Source organism: Myotis davidii, unplaced genomic scaffold (assembly GCF_000327345.1).
Source record: "Myotis davidii unplaced genomic scaffold, ASM32734v1 scaffold93, whole genome shotgun sequence".
Lineage (NCBI taxonomy): Eukaryota > Metazoa > Chordata > Mammalia > Chiroptera > Vespertilionidae > Myotis > Myotis davidii.
In genome coordinates, this window is record NW_006292095.1 from 11,894,258 (window position 1) to 11,901,538 (window position 7,281).

A 7,281-nucleotide genomic window follows, 5' to 3' on the forward strand; every position below is an offset into this window, starting at 1 on the left:
ACTGCTGGCTGAAAGCAGGTTTCTGGAGCTTGTTTAGCTTCTATAATTGCAATATTGTTGCATCTGGAGCTCAGAGCTGGGTGGCGGCAGGCGGTGAACCTTGGCTTCCTCCATCACTGGAGCAAGCAAGCCTCCTGTTCACTTCAGCTGCCTGGCTGCCAGCCGCCATCTTGGTTGGCAGTTAATTTACATATCCTGCTGATTAGCCAATGGGAAGCATTCGGGGGTATAGTCAATTTGCATCTTTCTCTTTTATTAGATAGGACTAGAGGCCCAGTGCACAAATTTGTGCCGGGATGAGGTCCAGCTGGTCCAAGATTTCATTTTTCTTACTTTAATGAGACCTTGCAAATCCCAGTTAGTTATATTGCAAGTATTTTCCAATATAATTATTGCAGTCCTCAGTGTTTTGTGCTTTTCTGTTCCTCAGACAGAACATAAAGGAAACTTACAAATTCTCCTTGTGGAAGCTGAAAACACTGGTGACCTCATTGTCACCAATAGGTTGCTCTGTATTTGAACCTTGGAAAAGACTCCTCCCCCCTCCCTGATTGTTCATCCTTTTGGTTGCTGTCGACACACCTGTGCTCTGTCTGCATCAACATGATGTCGCTTCCAGCATTGCCACTGTTGCTTTGGGATCTCAGGTGCCAAAGAAAATAGAATGAAGTAGGCACATCAAGCGATAAGACATGGCGGGGCAGGGTTCGGTGCGGAAAGTGCAAGAGTCTGAGATATTGAGCCCACCAGTCCCAGATGTGTGCCAGTTTTGAAAGCTTAAGGCACCCACTTCCCTAGAAAGGGTAGAGTGGGTACTCAGATGTACCAGTCAGAGGAGGTTTCCCTCTGCCCCAGCTAGATTCCACCCCCAGCCCATTTTCCCACTGATTGTCACACCCAACATTTCCATCCTAATGGGATTCTCGGCATCGTGTCTAGAGGTTTGCTCTGCTCCATGTTATCATCAGACATCCCAAATTCTCCTTACATTTTCAAGTGCAGCCACCTCCTTCTGGTCTATTCCCATGGCCAAGAAAGAGTTGCATAATTTCTGCAAACTGGGCTAAGAATATCCCCACTATACCAGGGAGCTGATCCAAGTTTCTGAAAATGGTATGTCCATTGGATATTGTTCTCCCTTTCACCTTCAAGAATTCCAGAAATGCAGATTACCTCCACAGATCCTGGCAGCCAGCCTGCCAACTTCTGGACCAGGGATCTAAACATTTCAGAAATAAGTCTGCTGAGAGTAGCAGGGGTGTGCTTTCTACAGGGACTGGCAGTGTTTGGTGTCCTATCATTGTTGCTGGGGCCACGCAGAGGAACAGTGAAAGCTCACAGTTTCCATTATAATAATAAACTGCAAATGCCTATTTAAAGCACCCAGACATTTATTTCAAAGCTGGGGAGGCAGCTGGGACAGTGGAACCAAACTTGACCAGGAGCTGGGAGTCTTGGTCATTCACTGTATCCTTGGGCTCAGTTTTCTTATCGGCAACAAGAGTGGGTTGATGGGATGTTAGTCAAGGCAATGGTGGTAATCTTTTCATAATATGTAAATGTATCAAACCAACATGCAGTGCACCTTAAACTTAACACAGATTATATCAAGTATACCTCAATAAAACTTGGGAGGGGGGAACTGAGGGAGTTGACTAGTTGTCTGAAGATCTTTAATTTCTCTAGAGAAAATCACTTCAATCTTAAGGCAAGATGCCCACCTGTGGCCTGCCTCTCTCCCATCCAATCTCTCAGAAGATAGGTCTCCTTTTCTGAGCCACAGCCCTGGAAAGAGGCTGTCTCCACCAGTTCTCAGTATTGCTGAAACTACTCTTGTCTATTCTGAGTCAATATACAGCTTTATGTCAATGTAGGATGACAGCTCTAAATGGAAAATAAAGCAGGTGTTTAAAGAGATCATCTTTTCTATTTATACAAGATTTTCTGTGCCTCTTTTTTCTTTAATTATAAAAGAAACTCATTCTCTTGTATAAAACTTGGAAAACTATGATAAGTTTACAGAAAAACAAAATCATTCTTAATCCTATAATTTTACCCCTCCCATTGGGAAACTCTATTAGCATTTTAGTGCATTCTCCACTTTCTATGATTTTTTTTTTTTTACATTTTGAGGTCATGCTATTTATATTGTTTTCTCCATCCTTTTTCCCCCACTTAAGATTGTAAAATAAGAATTTAGTCATGTCATTGAATTCATTTATGAATATTTAATGGCTTCATAATATTCTGTGTTGTGGGTATTGCTCTGAGGTTGACCAGTTAGGTTGTTTTAGTTTTATTCTTTTTTAAAGGACATGAATGAGTAATGATGAGATGCACATTAATGTCTACATATCTTTGTGAATTTCAGATTTTTCCCTTAAAATGAATTTGTAGAAATAAGTTACTAAATTAAAGAGTATGAATATAGTTTTAAGACTCTTGATAGTATTTTGGTCTTAAGTTTTCAAGAGCATTTTATGACTTAATATCACATTTTTATCTTAAATAATATTATATCCACTTTAATAATGAGAAAACTGTTTTCTACCACTTTCTGTGAAACAACACATGCCCAAACCTCCTCCCAGGAAACATCAGAATCCAGATCTCCGTTGGGAGCTGTCAATCGGCTTCACAATACCTGCCTGACCCTGCCTCTCCAAGCCCCCAGGATACTTATTTTCAATGTCACTCTGAAATGTGGGATTATAAAGGAAGCCAGAAAATGGCTCTTGACTGTAGAGAAATAGAAATGAGTGAGTGCAAAAATTCATATCTCCAATACACCGAAACACATTGAAATTTAACAGGACCAGCTATTACTAGGACCACCTCTGTGACTCGGGGTCCACAGCCTGGCTGCTTACCTCTTTTCTTGTGTAAAGAGAGAAGAGTGAACCAAGTGTATTCTAAAGTCTTATCAGTCAGCATCAGGTGATTCTGTGTTCCTTCCCAGCAGCATGTGGATTATGAGGCAAAATGTCCTAAAAGTACTTGGAACAATTTTGAGTTGGAGGTTTTCTTTAAAATGATGATGGTTAAAAAATGACCATCTTGGAGGTGTGAGATGTTGTAGAATTGGGTATAGGTTAAGAGTTTAGGATCAGACAGAATTGGGATTAAGCTTCCCTAATTGTTAGCCATGTGTGTCCTCATGCCAATGATTTAAATACTTTAATCCTTGGTTTCTTCAACTGTAAAAGGGCTGATCACAGAGCCCACCTCATTAGGTGGTTAGAAGATCAGGTAGATGATGCATGTGAATGGCACATAGGAACCACTCAGGGACCAGCATTGTAAGAACCTCTAAGTTTATTATGCCAAAATAAGCATTACTCCTAGTGCAGCAGGGGAAACTGAGGTTCAGGCAAGTTGCCCCTTGCCAAAAACTATACAGCACATTAGTAATGAAATCACAAATCACCTGTGGTTCACTTGCTTCTGTGTATTCCTTCATCACCACACAGTTCGGGGAACAGCTGATTGAGGACAAGGATTTCTAATGGAGATTTAGGTCGAGTAGTCATGTTTTTCTAACCATAGTCCAAAGCCAATTGCCCATGCCATGTGTGTGCAATCAGATCTGATCCAAGCAAGATGGGAAAGTCATGATTGGATACCTCTGCCTAATCAGGAAGGGATCTAAAAACTACTGCCTAAGGTTCAAGATTTCTCTTAGTTTGGCCTCAGTTTACCTTCCCATGCTTCCCTCCTGGCATAGCCCCTCATGTGCCCCAGGTTTCAACTAAAACCCATGGCATACAAAAAAAAATAATAATAATAATTTAAAAAACCATGGCACATCATTTCCCTAATGCAGGGATTTAGGCATGGCTCTGTTGGAGCCACACCTCCTTCTAGAGGTCCTTACCCCTGTGCCACCTGGCAGCTTCTCCTCATCCTTCAAGGCCCATCCAAATGTCAATCCCTCCTGGGCAAAGCCTTCTCCTCTTTCCAGACACACTCATTGCTCGTGGCCCTGGGTGAGTTACAGAGACACCACTGTTAATCACCACTTTACACAGTGTGGCCATGTGATTTAGCCCCAGGACCTGTGGGTACAGGACATCCTCCTCTTCTGGCAATGCCAGCATAACCTAGAGTGGGTCAAATCTTCCCAAAGCCAGGCAAGGTTTTCTTCTCAAGGCCTTGAACACCCAGCGAGTCTGAATTTGAAGATACATGGTTGTTCTTCAAAATGGAGAGTGAGAAGGAAAATGTTATCCTTAATATTTTTTTGTTTCATTCAGCAGCAAGTAAGACATGAATATTTTAAGTGGATTGTCAAGTCACAAACATTATTTATGCTTTTCTCCCACTGTTAAGAATGGGAATCCATTTTTCCCCTCATTTTTAGAACCTGAATGCCTACAGCAGGGCATGTTAGTATATGCACAATAGCTGCTCTGTGGTTCATTGAGTCAGTCACCTACTGCATGACCATTACTGTGCCAGTGATATGCTGCATGCCTAGGAGACACACCTGCCTTTTCCTTTGAACTCAGATCCAGCCACAACACTTAGCCTTTTCAACCCCAAAGATTGTCCCTGTATGGGGTTGCAATAGAACATTATGGCCCCACAGAGGTCTCTGCAGTTCCTTGCACCTGCATTCCACACTCTTCCCCTCTGTTTTCATTTCAATTTAAAGTCCCACCCCCTCCTTTCTGCCTGTCTAAGCTCCACCATGCCTAATAGACCTCTTCCTATAGCTTTCCGGCCGCAGGTAGGCTCTCTAAAACACAGTCTTCTGTTTTACTCTAGTGGGTTGTGTTTGCATGTCTTATCTCCTCCATAAGACTCTAAGCTCCTGTACAAGGCAGTTCTCATCTTCTTTTAAACTCTTCAGAGTACTTAGCAGATTGCTAGGTACACAACAGGCACTTAATAAATAATTCACTCTTTGGCACAGACATTCTTCACATTCCAACAGATGAAATGGGATCTTCTAATCTTGCTACTCAATCTGCAACCTGGATGAGCAGTGTTGACCTTTTTTTTTAAATAAATATTTGCTTAATACAAGCTACTAATACACACACACAAACTACGAAGTGTTAAGACATTTAAATATCTAAATCATAGCAAACTGGTGGCAATTCAACAACCAGAGTGCACAGGATGCTTGAAGGAGCTGGCAACTGACTAGACTCCCACGGTGAAGAGGGCACGTCTTTAGAGATGAAGGCGGGGGGCGCAGGTGTAATAGCCTTTCAAGTTCCCCCTCCTCACTGAGAAGCATGAGAGCCACTCCATTCAAGGGGAGGAGCCTGCTGCTCTTCAGATGGCCAACACTCCCAAAATCTAGAGGATTGAAGGGAAAGAATTTTTCTATTTCTGGATAGGTGTCATCTGAGGCAGGAACAGAGCTTTATGCTTTAACGGTCTTCTTGGTCGTCCTTTTGACAGAGAAGTTTGTTGTTGTTTGAGGGGTCCATTCGCCTTTGCTTAGTGACTTTCCTGTGACTCTGGAGAAAATTCCCATAGCCTTTCTGGCAGCTTCAGATAAGGCTGTTGGGACAGCAAACATTGCCAACATGTGTTGAAACCTGTGATCTCCCATCTAAAGCTTTGTCTGATGGCCCGGACCCCAGCGTCTGCCCATCCTTAGGAGCCACACAGGTGTCTGATTCTCCATTTTCCTTATCACGAAGATCAGAGTAGCCAATCTGGATTAGGTTAGGATCAACAGCCAAACTCATCCAAGATGGGCCTGGGCCTCTTCTGGGAGCTTGGTAGAAATGCAGAACTGACTCAAAATCTGCATTTTTTTCAATTTTTTTATTGATTAAGGTATTACATATGTGACCTCATTCCCCCCATAAACCCTCCTCCCCAGGGGATTTATATGCTTAAAAAGCACTGCACTAAATGCCACTAATTGCCAAATCCGGGTCTTTGCTTCCTCACTTGGTGCACTGTTTTTGCTTTTCCTATACCTGGCTCTTCCCACACCACCCACGCCCTGTGCTTCTCCTCTTTAATGCATCATTTTAACCCTCTTTCCAATACCCTTAATGCTTTCACTCCTCTAGTCTCTATTTCTGTCTACAGAATACCAACAATTCACTTTCTCCATTTTTTGTTGTTGTGGTTTTTTTGAGGCCCCGGCACCTACCATGCTGGGCCTCGTGTTTTGTTGAGCCTATACGTGCCTTCCTCATAAAACAGCTAAGTGAGAAGTCTTTGGCAAGAAATCTGAACTCAATCTTCTCTTGAATGAGTGATAGCTCTTTTTGCCTTTTCTGTTTATCAACTCTCTCCTAACTGAATGTGGGGTGACAGTGAATCTGTGCTCTTCATTTATAGATTCAGCTGCTAAAAAGAATGTGAAAACTGAGCAGTCTTCAGTGGTTAAGCCTAAACCCTTAACTCAAAGAAAGGTATGCCTCACTTTAAAACAATCAAACACAGAAAATTATACTTAGAAGGAATGCCAAGGTTTGCTTTACATAATAATTCTTCCACTTAAAAAAAATACTTCAAAAGGATTTTAAAGTACTAATCTTTAAAGTGACTTAAAATTACATTTATTTACATCTTGATAAGAGTGCAGGCATCTTGAAATTCAGGGGAGACATCTTCAGTTTGAGTTACTGTATTCTATGTTGAATGGGGGAGGGGGGGTGGTGAGAAGGGCAGGTTTGGAGCCTGAATTACAAAGCAAATGATCTCACTTCCCCACCCCATATTTTGTAGCAGGAAGTGCTGCCTGTAGAAGTGGGTTTCTTGTGGGGTCCCAAGGAAAGCATTCCAGGAGACTCACAGGGAGGATGAGGTCTGGTGATAAAATGTATTTGTGGCACCAGGTGCAAAATCAAAGGAGTTCCCTGGGTTTCCAATATCCCACCTCTGTCTGTCCTGCCATGGAAACGTACAATCTTGACTTCAACAGGCCCGGAAATAGGGCCAGTGTCCAGACATTGTGGCATTCCAAGGCTAGTCCAGTCCAGCCTTTCTCGCTGTCCGGCTAGCTGAGGTTGTTTTCCCAGCTGTGCCTCGGCTGGGGCCCTGCATGTGAAGTCCTTGTGGCTGCCAGGACTTCAGGTGCTGCTAGCCCCACATAGCTGCTGTGAAGAGAACATGGGAAGAACTGGGAAAGCATATGTTATGGGGAGGGGAAGAGATAAAGGGCTTTGTTAGCTGGGATTATATTATCTGGGGCTTAGTAAGGACTAGGCACTTTTTTATACTAACCAACCAACTTCCCAAGTTTTCTAGGGCTTCTGAAGAGCCCACTCCTTGCCCTACCAGTGGTCGGCAAACTGCGGCTCGCGA

The 7,281-nt window shown here is 42.9% G+C and overlaps 1 pseudogene; it reads right to left on the reverse strand.

Moving 5' to 3' along the window:
- Positions 1–5,069: 5,069 nt before the first annotated feature.
- Positions 5,070–7,281, reverse strand: part of LOC102764082 — a 16,301-nt pseudogene continuing 14,089 nt past the window's right edge.